Genomic DNA, 20,441 nt, shown 5'->3' on the forward strand with positions numbered 1-20,441 from the left:
CCTTTAAGTAGAGCGTCAGGGACAGCCTCCCTGGCTTACGGCCATACTAGCCTGAATACGCCCGATCTCGTCCGATCTCGGAAGCTAAGCAGGCTCGGGCCTGGTCAGTACTTGGATGGGAGACCGCCTGGGAATACCAGGTGCTGTAAGCTTTTGCATCTTTTACACACCAGAGGGCGACAAATCACGAGTTTTAACTTTGGATACACGCAATTTCATCATTATTTCAGATTTGACTTCCCCAAATACACAGGCATACAATAGATCTTGTTCTCCAACGTAAACGGTCCCTAGTAACTAGGGTACATTCATAAATAAATTGAGCATCATGGCTAGAAGTGACTAAATGTTGCCTAATCTTTCTCATCGAGAAATGACACAATTACAGCAACACAAAAAGGAACTCCACCGGACAAAGTTCAGTGCTCACAAGGAGCCTCATTCAACACACACGGTTCCATTCCCATTCATGCAAAGCACGAAAGTGTAAAACTTGGGAACATACTTGAGAGCAAAGATCACATTCAATCTCATTCAAGGCACGGATGTGAATGCAACGGGATGAAATTACTGAAATGATGCCTGCCCTCGAACTGTGATGATGGACTACCCGACTCGCCAATAATATTGGGTTCTGGTGTATTGAAATACAGGAGCTGCTGGATTTGTGTGTTTTCTTACCCCCTCACCATAGTTTGTCAAATGTTTAAACAACTGAACTTATATTCAAGGTTTGTTTCTCTTCATATGTTTTACTGGTTTACATTTGTCTCAGCAACCTCAGCAAAAATGATTCTTCTACTTTCAAAACAAAATGACAACAGGATGAATGCACACACTTGAAAATACAATACATGCAATGTTATGCATCATAGTGATGCAACCTCCTTTCAGTTTCATACTGCATGTCAATTGAAATCCTTACTGAAATGCACACCTTCTCAAGATTGCGCTTGACTGGCGTGTCAGGCACTCAATTACAGCTGTTTTATCAAGACAATGTGTTCGTTTTGTAATATATAGTTCCGGTCTGGTGTGGCACCCCAGCTAACGCACAACGTTGCCACAACGTTTCGTGTTAGCAGGGACTGTCTGCGGCGCGCTGGTGTGTCCCGGACTTTAGAGTAGAGAGACAGTTCAACTGCAAGTATGAGCGGCAGAAACGGATATTGCCTTCCCTTTAAGTAGAGCGTCAGGGACAGGCTCCCTGGCTTACGGCCATACTAGCCTGAATACGCCCGATCTCGTCCGATCTCGGAAGCTAAGCAGGCTCGGGCCTGGTCAGTACTTGGATGGGAGACCGCCTGGGAATACCAGGTGCTGTAAGCTTTTGCATCTTTTACACACCAGAGGGCGACAAATCACGAGTTTTAACTTTGGATACTCGCAATTTCATCATTATTTCAGATTTGACTTCCCCAAATACACAGGCATACAATAGATCTTGTTCTCCAACGTAAACGGTCCCTAGTAACTAGGGTACATTCGTAAATAAATTGAGCATCATGGCTAGAAGTGACTAAATGTTGCCTAATCTTTCTCATCGAGAAATTACACAATTACAGCAACACAAAAAGGAACTCCACCGGACAAAGTTCAGTGCTCACAAGGAGCCTCATTCAACACACACGGTTCCATTCCCATTCATGCAAAGCACGAAAGTGTAAAACTTGGGAACATACTTGAGAGCAAAGATCACATTCAATCTCATTCAAGGCACGGATGTGAATGCAACGGGATGAAATTACTGAAATGATGCCTGCCCTCGAACTGTGATGATGGACTACCCGACTCGCCAATAATATTGGGTTCTGGTGTATTGAAATACAGGAGCTGCTGGATTTGTGTGTTTTCTTACCCCCTCACCATAGTTTGTCAAATGTTTAAACAACTGAACTTATATTCAAGGTTTGTTTCTCTTCATATGTTTTACTGGTTTACATTTGTCTCAGCAACCTGTTGAATGATTCTTCTGCTTTCAAAACAAAATGACAACAGGATGAATGCACACACTTGAAAATACAATACATGCAATGTTATGCATCATAGTGATGCAACCTCCTTTCAGTTTCATACTGCATGTCAATTGAAATCCTTACTGAAATGCACACCTTCTCAAGATTGCGCTTGACTGGCGTGTCAGGCACTCAATTACAGCTGTTTTATCAAGACAATGTGTTCGTTTTGTAATATATAGTTCCGGTCTGGTGTGGCACCCCAGCTAACGCACAACGTTGCCACAACGTTTCGTGTTAGCAGGGACTGTCTGCGGCGCGCTGGTGTGTCCCGGACTTTAGAGTAGAGAGACAGTTCAACTGCAAGTATGAGCGGCAGAAACGGATATTGCCTTCTCTTTAAGTAGAGCGTCAGGGACAGCCTCCCTGGCTTAGGGCCATACTAGCCTGAATACGCCCGATCTCGTCCGATCTCGGAAGCTAAGCAGGCTCGGGCCTGGTCAGTACTTGGATGGGAGACCACCTGGGAAAACCAGGTGCTGTAAGCTTTTGCATCTTTTACACACCAGAGGGCGACAAATCACGAGTTTTAACTTTGGATACACGCAATTTCATCATTATTTCAGATTTGACTTCCCCAAATACACAGGCATACAATAGATCTTGTTCTCCAACGTAAACGGTCCCTAGTAACTAGGGTACATTCGTAAATAAATTGAGCATCATGGCTAGAAGTGACTAAATGTTGCCTAATCTTTCTCATCGAGAAATGACACAATTACAGCAACACAAAAAGGAACTCCACCGGACAGAGTTCAGTGCTCACAAGGAGCCTCATTCAACACACACGGTTCCATTCCCATTCATGCAAAGCACGAAAGTGTAAAACTTGGGAACATACTTGAGAGCAAAGATCACATTCAATCTCATTCAAGGCACGGATGTGAATGCAACGGGATGAAATTACTGAAATGATGCCTGCCCTCGAACTGTGATGATGGACTACCCGACTCGCCAATAATATTGGGTTCTGGTGTATTGAAATACAGGAGCTGCTGGATTTGTGTGTTTTCTTACCCCCTCACCATAGTTTGTCAAATGTTTAAACAACTGAACTTATATTCAAGGTTTATTTCTCTTCATATGTTTTACTGGTTTACATTTGTCTCAGCAATCTGTTGAATGATTCTTCTGCTTTCAAAACAAAATGACAACAGGATGAATGCACACACTTGAAAATACAATACATGCAATGTTATGCATCATAGTGATGCAACCTCCTTTCAGTTTCATACTGCATGTCAATTGATATCCTTACTGAAATGCACACCTTCTCAAGATTGCGCTTGACTGGCGTGTCAGGCACTCAATTACAGCTGTTTTATCAAGACAATGTGTTCGTTTTGTAAAATATAGTTCCGGTCTGGTGTGGCACCCCAGCTAACGCACAACGTTGCCACAACGTGGCATATTAGCAGGGACTGTCTGCGGCGCGCTGGTGTGTCCCGGGCTTTAGAGTAGAGAGACAGTTCAACTGTAAGTATGAACGGCAGAAACGGATATTGCCATCCCTTTAAGTAGAGCGTCAGGGACAGCCTCCCTGGCTTACGGCCATACTAGCCTGAATACGCCCGATCTCGTCCGATCTCGGAAGCTAAGCAGGCTCGGGCCTGGTCAGTACTTGGATGGGAGACCGCCTGGGGAATACCAGGTGCTGTAAGCTTTTGCATCTTTTACACACCAGAGCGCGACAAATCACGAGTTTTAACTTTGGATACACGCAATTTCATCATTATTTCAGATTTGACTTCCCCAAATACACAGGCATACAATAGATCTTGTTCTCCAACGTAAACGGTCCCTAGTAACTAGGGTACATTCGTAAATAAATTGAGCATCATGGCTAGAAGTGACTAAATGTTGCCTAATCTTTCTCATCGAGAAATGACACAATTACAGCAACACAAAAAGGAACTCCACCGGACAAAGATCAGTGCTCACAAGGAGCCTCATTCAACACACACGGTTCAATCCCCATTCATGCAAAGCACGAAAATGTAAAACTTGGGAACATACTTGAGAGCAAAGATCACATTCAATCTCATTCAAGGCACGGATGTGAATGCAACGGGATGAAATTACTGAAATGATGCCTGCCCTCGAACTGTGATGATGGACTACCCGACTCGCCAATAATATTGGGTTCTGGTGTATTGAAATACAGGAGCTGCTGGATTTGTGTGTTTTCTTACCCCCTCACCATAGTTTGTCAAATGTTTAAACAACTGAACTTATATTCAAGGTTTGTTTCTCTTCATATGTTTTACTGGTTTACATTTGTCTCAGCAACCTGTTGAATGATTCTTCTGCTTTCAAAACAAAATGACAACAGGATGAATGCACACACTTGAAAATACAATACATGCAATGTTATGCATCATAGTGATGCAACCTCCTTTCAGTTTCATACTGCACGTCAATTGAAATCCTTATTGAAATGCACACCTTCTCAAGATTGCGCTTGACTGGCGTGTCAGGCACTCAATTACAGCTGTTTTATCAAGACAAATGTGTTCGTTTTGTAAAATATAGTTCCGGTCTGGTGTGGCACCCCAGCTAACGCACAACGTTGCCACAACGTGGCATATTAGCAGGGACTGTCTGCGGCGCGCTGGTGTGTCCCGGGCTTTAGAGTAGAGAGACAGTTCAACTGTAAGTATGAACGGCAGAAACGGATATTGCCATCCCTTTAAATAGAGCGTCAGGGACAGGCTCCCTGGCTCACGGCCATACTAGCCTGAATACGCCCGATCTCGTCCGATCTCGGAAGCTAAGCAGGCTCGGGCCTGGTCAGTACTTGGATGGGAGACCGCCTGGGAATACCAGGTGCTGTAAGCTTTTGCATCTTTTACACACCAGAGCGCGACAAATCACGAGTTTTAACTTTGGATACACGCAATTTCATCATTATTTCAGATTTGACTTCCCCAAATACACAGGCAAACAATAGATCTTGTTCTCCAACGTAAACGGTCCCTAGTAACTAGGGTACATTCGTAAATAAATTGAGCATCATGGCTAGAAGTGACTAAATGTTGCCTAATCTTTCTCATCGAGAAATGACACAATTACAGCAACACAAAAAGGAACTCCACCGGACAAAGATCAGTGCTCACAAGGAGCCTCATTCAACACACACGGTTCCATTCCCATTCATGCAAAGCACGAAAGTGTAAAACTTGGGAACATACTTGAGAGCAAAGATCACATTCAATCTCATTCAAGGCACGGATGTGAATGCAACGGGATGAAATTACTGAAAAGATGCCTGCCCTCGAACTGTGATGATGGACTACCCGACTCGCCAATAATATTGGGTTCTGGTGTATTGAAATACAGGAGCTGCTGGATTTGTGTGTTTTCTTACCCCCTCACCATAGTTTGTCAAATGTTTAAACAACTGAACTTATATTCAAGGTTTGTTTCTCTTCATATGTTTTACTGGTTTACATTTGTCTCAGCAACCTGTTGAATGATTCTTCTGCTTTCAAAACAAAATGACAACAGGATGAATGCACACACTTGAAAATACAATACATGCAATGTTATGCATCATAGTGATGCAACCTCCTTTCAGTTTCATACTGCATGTCAATTGAAATCCTTACTGAAATGCACACCTTCTCAAGATTGCGCTTGACTGGCATGTCAGGCACTCAATTACAGCTGTATTATCAAGACAATGTGTTCGTTTTGTAAAATATAGTTCCGGTCTGGTGTGGCACCCCAGCTAACGCACAACGTTGCCACAATGTTGCCACAACGTGGCGTCTTAGCAGGGACTGTCTGCGGCGCGCTGGTGTGTCCCGGGCTTTAGAGTAGAGAGACAGTTCAACTGTAAGTATGAACGGCAGAAACGGATATTGCCTTCCCTTTAAGTAGAGCGTCAGGGACAGCATTCCTGGCTTACGGCCATACTAGCCTGAATACGCCCGATCTCGTCCGATCTCGGAAACTAAGCAGGCTCGGGCCTGGTCAGTACTTGCATGGGAGACCGCCTGGGAATACCAGGTGCTGTAAGCTTTTGCATCTTTTACACACCAGAGGGCGACAAATCACGAGTTTTAACTTTGGATACACGCAATTTCATCATTATTTCAGATTTGACTTCCCCAAATACACAGGCATACAATAGATCTTGTTCTCCAACGTAAACGGTCCCTAGTAACTAGGGTACATTCGTAAATAAATTGAGCATCATGGCTAGAAGTTACTAAATGTTGCCTAATCTTTCTCATCGAGAAATGACACAATTACAGCAACACAAAAAGGAACTCCACCGGAAAAAGTTCAGTGCTCACAAGGAGCCTCATTCAACACACACGGTTCCATTCCCATTCATGCAAAGCACGAAAGTGTAAAACTTGGGAACATACTTGAGAGCAAAGATCACATTCAATCTCATTCAAGGCACGGATGTGAATGCAACGGGATGAAATTACTGAAATGATGCCTGCCCTCGAACTGTGATGATGGACTACCCGACTCGCCAATAATATTGTGTTTTGGTGTATTGAAATACAGGAGCTGCTGGATTTGTGTGTTTTCTTACCCCCTCACCATAGTTTGTCAAATGTTTAAACAACTGAACTTATATTCAAGGTTTGTTTCTCTTCATATGTTTTACTGGTTTACATTTGTCTCAGCAACCTGTTGAATGATTCTTCTGCTTTCAAAACAAAATGACAACAGGATGAATGCACACACTTGAAAATACAATACATGCAATGTTATGCATCATAGTGATGCAACCTCCTTTCAGTTTCATACTGTATGTCAATTGAAATCCTTATTGAAATGCACACCTTCTCAAGATTGAGCTTGACTGGCGTGTCAGGCACTCAATTACAGCTGTATTATCAAGACAATGTGTTCGTTTTGTAATATATAGTTCCGGTCTGGTGTGGCACCCCAGCTAACGCACAACGTTGCCACAACGTTTCGTGTTAGCAGGGACTGTCTGCGGCGCGCTGGTGTGTCCCGGGCTTTAGAGTAGAGAGACAGTTCAACTGTAAGTATGAACGGCAGAAACGGATATTGCCTTCCCTTTAAGTAGAGCGTCAGGGACAGCCTCCCTGGCTTACGGCCATACTAGCCTGAATACGCCCGATCTCGTCCGATCTCGGAAGCTAAGCAGGCTCGGGCCTGGTCAGTACTTGGATGGGAGACCGCCTGGGAATACCAGGTGCTGTAAGCTTTTGCATCTTTTACACACCAGAGCGCGACAAATCACGAGTTTTAACTTTGGATACACGCAATTTCATCATTATTTCAGATTTGACTTCCCCAAATACACAGGCATACAATAGATCTTGTTCTCCAACGTAAACGGTCCCTAGTAACTAGGGTACATTCGTAAATAAATTGAGCATCATGGCTAGAAGTGACTAAATGTTGCCTAATCCTTCTCATCGAGAAATGACACAATTACAGCAACACAAAAAGGAACTCCACCGGACAAAGATCAGTGCTCACAAGGAGCCTCATTCAACACACACGGTTCCATTCCCATTCATGCAAAGCACGAAAGTGTAAAACTTGGGAACATACTTGAGAGCAAAGATCACATTCAATCTCATTCAAGGCACGGATGTGAATGCAACGGGATGAAATTACTGAAATGATGCCTGCCCTCGAACTGTGATGATGGACTACCCGACTCGCCAATAATATTGGGTTCTGGTGTATTGAAATACAGGAGCTGCTGGATTTGTGTGTTTTCTTACCCCCTCACCATAGTTTGTCAAATGTTTAAACAACTGAACTTATATTCAAGGTTTGTTTCTCTTCATATGTTTTACTGGTTTACATTTGTCTCAGCAACCTGTTGAATGATTCTTCTGCTTTCAAAACAAAATGACAACAGGATGAATGCACACACTTGAAAATACAATACATGCAATGTTATGCATCATAGTGATGCAACCTCCTTTCAGTTTCAAACTGCATGTCAATTGAAATCCTTACTGAAATGCACACCTTCTCAAGATTGCGCTTGACTGGCGTGTCAGGCACTCAATTACAGCTGTATTATCAAGACAATATGTTCGTTTTGTAATATATAGTTCCGGTCTGGTGTGGCACCCCAGCTAACGCACAACGTTGCCACAACGTTTCGTGTTAGCAGGGACTGTCTGCGGCGCGCTGGTGTGTCCCGGACTTTAGAGTAGAGAGAGAGTTCAACTGCAAGTATGAGCGGCAGAAACGGATATTGCCTTCCCTTTAAGTAGAGCGTCAGGGACAGCCTCCCTGGCTTACGGCCATACTAGCCTGAATACGCCCGATCTCGTCCGATCTCGGAAGCTAAGCAGGCTCGGGCCTGGTCAGTACTTGGATGGGAGACCGCCTGGGAATACCAGGTGCTGTAAGCTTTTGCATCTTTTACACACCAGAGGGCGACAAATCACGAGTTTTAACTTTGGATACACGCAATTTCATCATTATTTCAGATTTGACTTCCCCAAATACACAGGCATACAATAGATCTTGTTCTCCAACGTAAACGGTCCCTAGTAACTAGGGTACATTCGTAAATAAATTGAGCATCATGGCTAGAAGTGACTAAATGTTGCCTAATCTTTCTCATCGAGAAATGACACAATTACAGCAACACAAAAAGGAACTCCACCGGACAAAGTTCAGTGCTCACAAGGAGCCTCATTCAACACACACGGTTCCATTCCCATTCATGCAAAGCACGAAAGTGTAAAACTTGGGAACATACTTGAGAGCAAAGATCACATTCAATCTCATTCAAGGCACGGATGTGAATGCAACGGGATGAAATTACTGAAATGATGCCTGCCCTCGAACTGTGATGATGGACTACCCGACTCGCCAATAATATTGGGTTCTGGTGTATTGAAATACAGGAGCTGCTGGATTTGTGTGTTTTCTTACCCCCTCACCATAGTTTGTCAAATGTTTAAACAACTGAACTTATATTCAAGGTTTGTTTCTCTTCATATGTTTTACTGGTTTACATTTGTCTCAGCAACCTGTTGAATGATTCTTCTGCTTTCAAAACAAAATGACAACAGGATGAATGCACACACTTGAAAATACAATACATGCAATGTTATGCATCATAGTGATGCAACCTCCTTTCAGTTTCATACTGCATGTCAATAGAAATCCTTACTGAAATGCACACCTTCTCAAGATTGCGCTTGACTGGCGTGTCAGGCACTCAATTACAGCTGTTTTATCAAGAGAATGTGTTCGTTTTGTAATATATAGTTCCGGTCTGGTGTGGCACCCCAGCTAACGCACAACGTTGCCACAATGTTGCCACAACGTGGCGTGTTAGCAGGGACTGTCTGCGGCGCGCTGGTGTGTCCCGGGCTTTAGAGTAGAGAGACAGTTCAACTGTAAGTATGAGCGGCAGAAACGGATATTGCCTTCCCTTTAAGTAGAGCGTCAGGGACAGCCTCCCTGGCTTACGGCCATACTAGCCTGAATACGCCCGATCTCGGAAGCTAAGCAGGCTCGGGCCTGGTCAGTACTTGGATGGGAGACCGCCTGGGAATACCAGGTGCTGTAAGCTTTTGCATCTTTTACACACCAGAGGGCGACAAATCACGAGTTTTAACTTTGGATACACGCAATTTCATCATTATTTCAGATTTGACTTCCCCAAATACACAGGCATACAATAGATCTTGTTCTCCAACGTAAACGGTCCCTAGTAACTAGGGTACATTCGTAAATAAATTGAGCATCATGGCTAGAAGTGACTAAATGTTGCCTAATCTTTCTCATCGAGAAATGACACAATTACAGCAACACAAAAAGGAACTCCACCGGACAAAGTTCAGTGCTCACAAGGAGCTTCATTCAACACACACGGTTCCATTCCCATTCATGCAAAGCACGAAAGTGTAAAACTTGGGAACATACTTGAGAGCAAAGATCACATTCAATCTCATTCAAGGCACGGATGTGAATGCAACGGGATGAAATTACTGAAATGATGCCTGCCCTCGAACTGTGATGATGGACTACCCGACTCGCCAATAATATTGGGTTCTGGTGTATTGAAATACAGGAGCTGCTGGATTTGTGTGTTTTCTTACCCCCTCACCATAGTTTGTCAAATGTTTAAACAACTGAACTTATATTCAAGGTTTGTTTCTCTTCATATGTTTTACTGGTTTACATTTGTCTCAGCAACCTGTTGAATGATTCTTCTGCTTTCAAAAAAAAAAGAAACAGGATGAATGCACACACTTGAAAATACAATACATGCAATGTTATGCATCATAGTGATGCAACCTCCTTTCAGTTTCATACTGCATGTCAATTGAAATCCTTACTGAAATGCACACCTTCTCAAGATTGCGCTTGACTGGCGTGTCAGGCACTCAATTACAGCTGTTTTATCAAGACAATGTGTTCGTTTTGTAATATATAGTTCCGGTCTGGTGTGGCACCCCAGCTAACGCACAACGTTGCCACAACGTTTCGTGTTAGCAGGGACTGTCTGCGGCGCGCTGGTGTGTCCCGGACTTTAGAGTAGAGAGACAGTTCAATTGCAAGTATGAGCGGAAGAAACGGATATTGCCTTCCCTTTAAGTAGAGCGTCAGGGACAGCCTCCCTGGCTTACGGCCATACTAGCCTGAATACGCCCGATCTCGTCCGATCTCGGAAGCTAAGCAGGCTCGGGCCTGGTCAGTACTTGGATGGGAGACCGCCTGGGAATACCAGGTGCTGTAAGCTTTTGCATCTTTTACACACCAGAGGGCGACAAATCACGAGTTTTAACTTTGGATACACGCAATTTCATCATTATTTCAGATTTTACTTCCCCAAATACACAGGCATAGAATAGATCTTGTTCTCCAACGTAAACGGTCCCTAGTAACTAGTGTACATTCGTAAATAAATTGAGCATCATGGCTAGAAGTGACTAAATGTTGCCTAATCTTTCTCATCGAGAAATGACACAATTACAGCAACACAAAAAGGAACTCCACCGGACAAAGTTCAGTGCTCACAAGGAGCCTCATTCAACACACACGGTTCCATTCCCATTCATGCAAAGCACGAAAGTGTAAAACTTGGGAACATACTTGAGAGCAAAGATCACATTCAATCTCATTCAAGGCACGGATGTGAATGCAACGGGATGAAATTACTGAAATGATGCCTGCCCTCGAACTGTGATGATGGACTACCCGACTCGCCAATAATATTGGGTTCTGGTGTATTGAAATACAGGAGCTGCTGGATTTGTGTGTTTTCTTACCCCCTCACCATAGTTTGTCAAATGTTTAAACAACTGAACTTATATTCAAGGTTTGTTTCTCTTCATATGTTTTACTGGTTTACATTTGTCTCAGCAACCTGTTGAATGATTCTTCTGCTTTCAAAACAAAATGACAACAGGATGAATGCACACACTTGAAAATACAATACATGCAATGTTATGCATCATAGTGATGCAACCTCCTTTCAGTTTCATACTGCATGTCAATTGAAATCCTTACTGAAATGCACACCTTCTCAAGATTGCGCTTGACTGGCGTGTCAGGCACTCAATTACAGCTGTTTTATCAAGACAATGTGTTTTTTTTGTAAAATATAGTTCCGGTCTGGTGTGGCACCCCAGCTAACGCACAACGTTGCCACAATGTTGCCACAACGTGGCATGTTAGCAGGGACTGTCTGCGGCGCGCTGCTGTGTCCCGGGCTTTAGAGTAGAGAGACAGTTCAACTGTAAGTATGAACGGCAGAAACGGATATTGCCTTCCCTTTAAGTACAGCATCAGGGACAGCCTCCCTGGCTTACGGCCATACTAGCCTGAATACGCCCGATCTCGTCCGATCTCGGAAGCTAAGCAGGCTCGGGCCTGGTCAGTACTTGGATGGGAGACCGCCTGGGAATACCAGGTGCTGTAAGCTTTTGCATCTTTTACACACCAGAGCGCGACAAATCACGAGTTTTAACTTTGGATACACGCAATTTCATCATTATTTCAGATTTGACTTCCCCAAATACACAGGCAAACAATAGATCTTGTTCTCCAACGTAAACGGTCCCTAGTAACTAGGGTACATTCGTAAATAAATTGAGCATCATGGCTAGAAGTGACTAAATGTTGCCTAATCTTTCTCATCGAGAAATGACACAATTACAGCAACACAAAAAGGAACTCCACCGGACAAAGATCAGTGCTCACAAGGAGCCTCATTCAACACACACGGTTCCATTCCCATTCATGCAAAGCACGAAAGTGTAAAACTTGGGAACATACTTGAGAGCAAAGATCACATTCAATCTCATTCAAGGCACGGATGTGAATGCAACGGGATGAAATTACTGAAAAGATGCCTGCCCTCGAACTGTGATGATGGACTACCCGACTCGCCAATAATATTGGGTTCTGGTGTATTGAAATACAGGAGCTGCTGGATTTGTGTGTTTTCTTACCCCCTCACCATAGTTTGTCAAATGTTTAAACAACTGAACTTATATTCAAGGTTTGTTTCTCTTCATATGTTTTACTGGTTTACATTTGTCTCAGCAACCTGTTGAATGATTCTTCTGCTTTCAAAACAAAATGACAACAGGATGAATGCACACACTTGAAAATACAATACATGCAATGTTATGCATCATAGTGATGCAACCTCCTTTCAGTTTCATACTGCATGTCAATTGAAATCCTTACTGAAATGCACACCTTCTCAAGATTGCGCTTGACTGGCATGTCAGGCACTCAATTACAGCTGTATTATCAAGACAATGTGTTCGTTTTGTAAAATATAGTTCCGGTCTGGTGTGGCACCCCAGCTAACGCACAACGTTGCCACAATGTTGCCACAACGTGGCGTCTTAGCAGGGACTGTCTGCGGCGCGCTGGTGTGTCCCGGGCTTTAGAGTAGAGAGACAGTTCAACTGTAAGTATGAACGGCAGAAACGGATATTGCCTTCCCTTTAAGTAGAGCGTCAGGGACAGCATTCCTGGCTTACGGCCATACTAGCCTGAATACGCCCGATCTCGTCCGATCTCGGAAACTAAGCAGGCTCGGGCCTGGTCAGTACTTGCATGGGAGACCGCCTGGGAATACCAGGTGCTGTAAGCTTTTGCATCTTTTACACACCAGAGGGCGACAAATCACGAGTTTTAACTTTGGATACACGCAATTTCATCATTATTTCAGATTTGACTTCCCCAAATACACAGGCATACAATAGATCTTGTTCTCCAACGTAAACGGTCCCTAGTAACTAGGGTACATTCGTAAATAAATTGAGCATCATGGCTAGAAGTTACTAAATGTTGCCTAATCTTTCTCATCGAGAAATGACACAATTACAGCAACACAAAAAGGAACTCCACCGGAAAAAGTTCAGTGCTCACAAGGAGCCTCATTCAACACACACGGTTCCATTCCCATTCATGCAAAGCACGAAAGTGTAAAACTTGGGAACATACTTGAGAGCAAAGATCACATTCAATCTCATTCAAGGCACGGATGTGAATGCAACGGGATGAAATTACTGAAATGATGCCTGCCCTCGAACTGTGATGATGGACTACCCGACTCGCCAATAATATTGTGTTTTGGTGTATTGAAATACAGGAGCTGCTGGATTTGTGTGTTTTCTTACCCCCTCACCATAGTTTGTCAAATGTTTAAACAACTGAACTTATATTCAAGGTTTGTTTCTCTTCATATGTTTTACTGGTTTACATTTGTCTCAGCAACCTGTTGAATGATTCTTCTGCTTTCAAAACAAAATGACAACAGGATGAATGCACACACTTGAAAATACAATACATGCAATGTTATGCATCATAGTGATGCAACCTCCTTTCAGTTTCATACTGTATGTCAATTGAAATCCTTATTGAAATGCACACCTTCTCAAGATTGAGCTTGACTGGCGTGTCAGGCACTCAATTACAGCTGTATTATCAAGACAATGTGTTCGTTTTGTAATATATAGTTCCGGTCTGGTGTGGCACCCCAGCTAACGCACAACGTTGCCACAACGTTTCGTGTTAGCAGGGACTGTCTGCGGCGCGCTGGTGTGTCCCGGGCTTTAGAGTAGAGAGACAGTTCAACTGTAAGTATGAACGGCAGAAACGGATATTGCCTTCCCTTTAAGTAGAGCGTCAGGGACAGCCTCCCTGGCTTACGGCCATACTAGCCTGAATACGCCCGATCTCGTCCGATCTCGGAAGCTAAGCAGGCTCGGGCCTGGTCAGTACTTGGATGGGAGACCGCCTGGGAATACCAGGTGCTGTAAGCTTTTGCATCTTTTACACACCAGAGCGCGACAAATCACGAGTTTTAACTTTGGATACACGCAATTTCATCATTATTTCAGATTTGACTTCCCCAAATACACAGGCATACAATAGATCTTGTTCTCCAACGTAAACGGTCCCTAGTAACTAGGGTACATTCGTAAATAAATTGAGCATCATGGCTAGAAGTGACTAAATGTTGCCTAATCCTTCTCATCGAGAAATGACACAATTACAGCAACACAAAAAGGAACTCCACCGGACAAAGATCAGTGCTCACAAGGAGCCTCATTCAACACACACGGTTCCATTCCCATTCATGCAAAGCACGAAAGTGTAAAACTTGGGAACATACTTGAGAGCAAAGATCACATTCAATCTCATTCAAGGCACGGATGTGAATGCAACGGGATGAAATTACTGAAATGATGCCTGCCCTCGAACTGTGATGATGGACTACCCGACTCGCCAATAATATTGGGTTCTGGTGTATTGAAATACAGGAGCTGCTGGATTTGTGTGTTTTCTTACCCCCTCACCATAGTTTGTCAAATGTTTAAACAACTGAACTTATATTCAAGGTTTGTTTCTCTTCATATGTTTTACTGGTTTACATTTGTCTCAGCAACCTGTTGAATGATTCTTCTGCTTTCAAAACAAAATGACAACAGGATGAATGCACACACTTGAAAATACAATACATGCAATGTTATGCATCATAGTGATGCAACCTCCTTTCAGTTTCAAACTGCATGTCAATTGAAATCCTTACTGAAATGCACACCTTCTCAAGATTGCGCTTGACTGGCGTGTCAGGCACTCAATTACAGCTGTATTATCAAGACAATATGTTCGTTTTGTAATATATAGTTCCGGTCTGGTGTGGCACCCCAGCTAACGCACAACGTTGCCACAACGTTTCGTGTTAGCAGGGACTGTCTGCGGCGCGCTGGTGTGTCCCGGACTTTAGAGTAGAGAGAGAGTTCAACTGCAAGTATGAGCGGCAGAAACGGATATTGCCTTCCCTTTAAGTAGAGCGTCAGGGACAGCCTCCCTGGCTTACGGCCATACTAGCCTGAATACGCCCGATCTCGTCCGATCTCGGAAGCTAAGCAGGCTCGGGCCTGGTCAGTACTTGGATGGGAGACCGCCTGGGAATACCAGGTGCTGTAAGCTTTTGCATCTTTTACACACCAGAGGGCGACAAATCACGAGTTTTAACTTTGGATACACGCAATTTCATCATTATTTCAGATTTGACTTCCCCAAATACACAGGCATACAATAGATCTTGTTCTCCAACGTAAACGGTCCCTAGTAACTAGGGTACATTCGTAAATAAATTGAGCATCATGGCTAGAAGTGACTAAATGTTGCCTAATCTTTCTCATCGAGAAATGACACAATTACAGCAACACAAAAAGGAACTCCACCGGACAAAGTTCAGTGCTCACAAGGAGCCTCATTCAACACACACGGTTCCATTCCCATTCATGCAAAGCACGAAAGTGTAAAACTTGGGAACATACTTGAGAGCAAAGATCACATTCAATCTCATTCAAGGCACGGATGTGAATGCAACGGGATGAAATTACTGAAATGATGCCTGCCCTCGAACTGTGATGATGGACTACCCGACTCGCCAATAATATTGGGTTCTGGTGTATTGAAATACAGGAGCTGCTGGATTTGTGTGTTTTCTTACCCCCTCACCATAGTTTGTCAAATGTTTAAACAACTGAACTTATATTCAAGGTTTGTTTCTCTTCATATGTTTTACTGGTTTACATTTGTCTCAGCAACCTGTTGAATGATTCTTCTGCTTTCAAAACAAAATGACAACAGGATGAATGCACACACTTGAAAATACAATACATGCAATGTTATGCATCATAGTGATGCAACCTCCTTTCAGTTTCATACTGCATGTCAATAGAAATCCTTACTGAAATGCACACCTTCTCAAGATTGCGCTTGACTGGCGTGTCAGGCACTCAATTACAGCTGTTTTATCAAGAGAATGTGTTCGTTTTGTAATATATAGTTCCGGTCTGGTGTGGCACCCCAGCTAACGCACAACGTTGCCACAATGTTGCCACAACGTGGCGTGTTAGCAGGGACTGTCTGCGGCGCGCTGGTGTGTCCCGGGCTTTAGAGTAGAGAGACAGTTCAACTGTAAGTATGAGCGGCAGAAACGGATATTGCCTTCCCTTTAAGTAGAGCGTCAGGGACAGGCTCCCTGGCTTACGGCCATACTAGCCTGAATACGCCCGATCTCGGAAGCTAAGCAGGCTCGGGCCTGGTCAGTACTTGGATGGGAGACCGCCTGGGAATACCAGGTGCTGTAAGCTTTTGCATCTTTTACACACCAGAGGGCGACAAATCACGAGTTTTAACTTTGGATACACGCAATTTCATCATTATTTCAGATTTGACTTCCCCAAATACACAGGCATACAATAGATCTTGTTCTCCAAAGTAAACGGTCCCTAGTAACTAGGGTACATTCGTAAATAAATTGAGCATCATGGCTAGAAGTGACTAAATGTTGCCTAATCTTTCTCATCGAGAAATGACACAATTACAGCAACACAAAAAGGAACTCCACCGGACAAAGTTCAGTGCTCACAAGGAGCTTCATTCAACACACACGGTTCCATTCCCATTCATGCAAAGCACGAAAGTGTAAAACTTGGGAACATACTTGAGAGCAAAGATCACATTCAATCTCATTCAAGGCACGGATGTGAATGCAACGGGATGAAATTACTGAAATGATGCCTGCCCTCGAACTGTGATGATGGACTACCCGACTCGCCAATAATATTGGGTTCTGGTGTATTGAAATACAGGAGCTGCTGGATTTGTGTGTTTTCTTACCCCCTCACCATAGTTTGTCAAATGTTTAAACAACTGAACTTATATTCAAGGTTTGTTTCTCTTCATATGTTTTACTGGTTTACATTTGTCTCAGCAACCTGTTGAATGATTCTTCTGCTTTCAAAAAAAAAAGAAACAGGATGAATGCACACACTTGAAAATACAATACATGCAATGTTATGCATCATAGTGATGCAACCTCCTTTCAGTTTCATACTGCATGTCAATTGAAATCCTTACTGAAATGCACACCTTCTCAAGATTGCGCTTGACTGGCGTGTCAGGCACTCAATTACAGCTGTTTTATCAAGACAATGTGTTCGTTTTGTAATATATAGTTCCGGTCTGGTGTGGCACCCCAGCTAACGCACAACGTTGCCACAACGTTTCGTGTTAGCAGGGACTGTCTGCGGCGCGCTGGTGTGTCCCGGACTTTAGAGTAGAGAGACAGTTCAATTGCAAGTATGAGCGGAAGAAACGGATATTGCCTTCCCTTTAAGTAGAGCGTCAGGGACAGCCTCCCTGGCTTACGGCCATACTAGCCTGAATACGCCCGATCTCGTCCGATCTCGGAAGCTAAGCAGGCTCGGGCCTGGTCAGTACTTGGATGGGAGACCGCCTGGGAATACCAGGTGCTGTAAGCTTTTGCATCTTTTACACACCAGAGGGCGACAAATCACGAGTTTTAACTTTGGATACACGCAATTTCATCATTATTTCAGATTTTACTTCCCCAAATACACAGGCATAGAATAGATCTTGTTCTCCAACGTAAACGGTCCCTAGTAACTAGTGTACATTCGTAAATAAATTGAGCATCATGGCTAGAAGTGACTAAATGTTGCCTAATCTTTCTCATCGAGAAATGACACAATTACAGCAACACAAAAAGGAACTCCACCGGACAAAGTTCAGTGCTCACAAGGAGCCTCATTCAACACACACGGTTCCATTCCCATTCATGCAAAGCACGAAAGTGTAAAACTTGGGAACATACTTGAGAGCAAAGATCACATTCAATCTCATTCAAGGCACGGATGTGAATGCAACGGGATGAAATTACTGAAATGATGCCTGCCCTCGAACTGTGATGATGGACTACCCGACTCGCCAATAATATTGGGTTCTGGTGTATTGAAATACAGGAGCTGCTGGATTTGTGTGTTTTCTTACCCCCTCACCATAGTTTGTCAAATGTTTAAACAACTGAACTTATATTCAAGGTTTGTTTCTCTTCATATGTTTTACTGGTTTACATTTGTCTCAGCAACCTGTTGAATGATTCTTCTGCTTTCAAAACAAAATGACAACAGGATGAATGCACACACTTGAAAATACAATACATGCAATGTTATGCATCATAGTGATGCAACCTCCTTTCAGTTTCATACTGCATGTCAATTGAAATCCTTACTGAAATGCACACCTTCTCAAGATTGCGCTTGACTGGCGTGTCAGGCACTCAATTACAGCTGTTTTATCAAGACAATGTGTTTTTTTTGTAAAATATAGTTCCGGTCTGGTGTGGCACCCCAGCTAACGCACAACGTTGCCACAATGTTGCCACAACGTGGCATGTTAGCAGGGACTGTCTGCGGCGCGCTGCTGTGTCCCGGGCTTTAGAGTAGAGAGACAGTTCAACTGTAAGTATGAACGGCAGAAACGGATATTGCCTTCCCTTTAAGTACAGCATCAGGGACAGCCTCCCTGGCTTACGGCCATACTAGCCTGAATACGCCCGATCTCGTCCGATCTCGGAAGCTAAGCAGGCTCGGGCCTGGTCAGTACTTGGATGGGAGACCGCCTGGGAATACCAGGTGCTGTAAGCTTTTGCATCTTTTACACACCAAAGGGCGACAAATCACAAGTTTTAACTTTGGATACACGCAATTTCATCATTATTTCAGATTTGACTTCCCCAAATACACAGGCATACAATAGATCTTGTTCTCCAACGTAAACGGTCCCTAGTAACTAGTGTACATTTGTAAATAAATTGAGCATCATGGCTAGAAGTGACTAAATGTTGCCTAATCTTTCTCATCGAGAAATGACACAATTACAGCAACACAAAAAGGAACTCCACCGGACAAAGTTCAGTGCTCACAAGGAGCCTCATTCAACACACACGGTTCCATTCCCATTCATGCAAAGCACGAAAGTGTAAAACTTGGGAACATACTTGAGAGCAAAGATCACATTCAATCTCATTCAAGGCACGGATGTGAATGCAACGGGATGAAATTACTGAAATGATGCCTGCCCTCGAACTGTGATGATGGACTACCCGACTCGCCAATAATATTGGGTTCTGGTGTATTGAAATACAGGAGCTGCTGGATTTGTGTGTTTTCTTACCCCCTCACCATAGTTTGTCAAATGTTTAAACAACTGAACTTATATTCAAGGTTTGTTTCTCTTCATATGTTTTACTGGTTTACATTTGTCTCAGCAACCTGTTGAATGATTCTTCTGCTTTCAAAACAAAATGACAACAGGATGAATGCACACACTTGAAAATACAATACATGCAATGTTATGCATCATAGTGATGCAACCTCCTTTCAGTTTCATACTGCATGTCAATTGAAATCCTTACTGAAATGCACACCTTCTCAAGATTGCGCTTGACTGGCGTGTCAGGCACTCAATTACAGCTGTTTTATCAAGACAATGTGTTCGTTTTGTAATATATAGTTCCGGTCTGGTGTGGCACCCCAGCTAACGCACAACGTTGCCACAATGTTGCCACAACGTGGCGTGTTAGCAGGGACTGTCTGCGGCGCGCTGGTGTGTCCCGGGCTTTAGAGTAGAGAGACAGTTCAACTGTAAGTATGAACGGCAGAAACGGATATTGCCTTCCCTTTAAGTAGCGCGTCAGGGACAGCCTCCCTGGCTTACGGCCATACTAGCCTGAATACGCCCGATCTCGTCCGATCTCGGAAGCTAAGCAGGCTCGGGCCTGGTCAGTACTTGGATGGGAGACCCCCTGGGAATACCAGGTGCTGTAAGCTTTTGCATCTTTTACACACCAAAGGGCGACAAATCACGAGTTTTAACTTTGGATACACGCAATTTCATCATTATTTCAGATTTGACTTCCCCAAATACACAGGCATACAATAGATCTTGTTCTCCAACGTAAACGGTCCCTAGTAACTAGTGTACATTCGTAAATAAATTGAGCATCATGGCTAGAAGTGACTAAATGTTGCCTAATCTTTCTCATCGAGAAATGACACAATTACACCAACACAAAAAGGAACTCCACCGGACAAAGTTCAG

The 20,441-nt window shown here is 43.5% G+C and overlaps 16 non-coding genes and 2 pseudogenes across 16 annotated transcripts; all 18 read left to right on the forward strand.

Moving 5' to 3' along the window:
• Window positions 1–33: 33 nt before the first annotated feature.
• On the forward strand, window positions 34–152 carry LOC136724419 (5S ribosomal RNA). Its single transcript, XR_010807085.1, has one exon. It is a non-coding gene; the product is annotated as a 5S ribosomal RNA (ribosomal RNA).
• Window positions 153–1,210: 1,058 nt separating this feature from the next.
• On the forward strand, window positions 1,211–1,329 carry LOC136724420 (5S ribosomal RNA). Its single transcript, XR_010807086.1, has one exon. It is a non-coding gene; the product is annotated as a 5S ribosomal RNA (ribosomal RNA).
• A 1,055-nt stretch (window positions 1,330–2,384) lies between these two features.
• On the forward strand, window positions 2,385–2,503 carry LOC136724376 (5S ribosomal RNA). The gene has a single exon (XR_010807049.1). It is a non-coding gene; the product is annotated as a 5S ribosomal RNA (ribosomal RNA).
• Window positions 2,504–3,558: 1,055 nt separating this feature from the next.
• Window positions 3,559–3,678, forward strand: LOC136724398 (5S ribosomal RNA). Its single transcript, XR_010807069.1, has one exon. It is a non-coding gene; the product is annotated as a 5S ribosomal RNA (ribosomal RNA).
• Window positions 3,679–4,734: 1,056 nt separating this feature from the next.
• LOC136724378 (5S ribosomal RNA) lies at window positions 4,735–4,853 on the forward strand. The gene has a single exon (XR_010807051.1). It is a non-coding gene; the product is annotated as a 5S ribosomal RNA (ribosomal RNA).
• Window positions 4,854–5,919: 1,066 nt separating this feature from the next.
• On the forward strand, window positions 5,920–6,038 carry LOC136724401 (5S ribosomal RNA). Its single transcript, XR_010807072.1, has one exon. It is a non-coding gene; the product is annotated as a 5S ribosomal RNA (ribosomal RNA).
• A 1,055-nt stretch (window positions 6,039–7,093) lies between these two features.
• Window positions 7,094–7,212, forward strand: LOC136724422 (5S ribosomal RNA). The gene has a single exon (XR_010807088.1). It is a non-coding gene; the product is annotated as a 5S ribosomal RNA (ribosomal RNA).
• A 1,055-nt stretch (window positions 7,213–8,267) lies between these two features.
• Window positions 8,268–8,386, forward strand: LOC136724423 (5S ribosomal RNA). Its single transcript, XR_010807089.1, has one exon. It is a non-coding gene; the product is annotated as a 5S ribosomal RNA (ribosomal RNA).
• Window positions 8,387–9,452: 1,066 nt separating this feature from the next.
• LOC136724412 (uncharacterized) lies at window positions 9,453–9,561 on the forward strand (annotated as a pseudogene).
• Window positions 9,562–10,615: 1,054 nt separating this feature from the next.
• On the forward strand, window positions 10,616–10,734 carry LOC136724424 (5S ribosomal RNA). The gene has a single exon (XR_010807090.1). It is a non-coding gene; the product is annotated as a 5S ribosomal RNA (ribosomal RNA).
• Window positions 10,735–11,800: 1,066 nt separating this feature from the next.
• LOC136724426 (5S ribosomal RNA) lies at window positions 11,801–11,919 on the forward strand. Its single transcript, XR_010807091.1, has one exon. It is a non-coding gene; the product is annotated as a 5S ribosomal RNA (ribosomal RNA).
• A 1,066-nt stretch (window positions 11,920–12,985) lies between these two features.
• LOC136724402 (5S ribosomal RNA) lies at window positions 12,986–13,104 on the forward strand. Its single transcript, XR_010807073.1, has one exon. It is a non-coding gene; the product is annotated as a 5S ribosomal RNA (ribosomal RNA).
• A 1,055-nt stretch (window positions 13,105–14,159) lies between these two features.
• Window positions 14,160–14,278, forward strand: LOC136724427 (5S ribosomal RNA). Its single transcript, XR_010807092.1, has one exon. It is a non-coding gene; the product is annotated as a 5S ribosomal RNA (ribosomal RNA).
• A 1,055-nt stretch (window positions 14,279–15,333) lies between these two features.
• On the forward strand, window positions 15,334–15,452 carry LOC136724428 (5S ribosomal RNA). The gene has a single exon (XR_010807093.1). It is a non-coding gene; the product is annotated as a 5S ribosomal RNA (ribosomal RNA).
• A 1,066-nt stretch (window positions 15,453–16,518) lies between these two features.
• LOC136724413 (uncharacterized) lies at window positions 16,519–16,627 on the forward strand (annotated as a pseudogene).
• Window positions 16,628–17,681: 1,054 nt separating this feature from the next.
• Window positions 17,682–17,800, forward strand: LOC136724429 (5S ribosomal RNA). The gene has a single exon (XR_010807094.1). It is a non-coding gene; the product is annotated as a 5S ribosomal RNA (ribosomal RNA).
• A 1,066-nt stretch (window positions 17,801–18,866) lies between these two features.
• On the forward strand, window positions 18,867–18,985 carry LOC136724430 (5S ribosomal RNA). The gene has a single exon (XR_010807095.1). It is a non-coding gene; the product is annotated as a 5S ribosomal RNA (ribosomal RNA).
• A 1,066-nt stretch (window positions 18,986–20,051) lies between these two features.
• LOC136724439 (5S ribosomal RNA) lies at window positions 20,052–20,170 on the forward strand. Its single transcript, XR_010807103.1, has one exon. It is a non-coding gene; the product is annotated as a 5S ribosomal RNA (ribosomal RNA).
• The last annotated feature ends 271 nt before the right edge of the window (window positions 20,171–20,441 follow it).

This window comes from Amia ocellicauda, unplaced genomic scaffold, assembly GCF_036373705.1.
Source record: "Amia ocellicauda isolate fAmiCal2 unplaced genomic scaffold, fAmiCal2.hap1 HAP1_SCAFFOLD_184, whole genome shotgun sequence".
Lineage (NCBI taxonomy): Eukaryota > Metazoa > Chordata > Actinopteri > Amiiformes > Amiidae > Amia > Amia ocellicauda.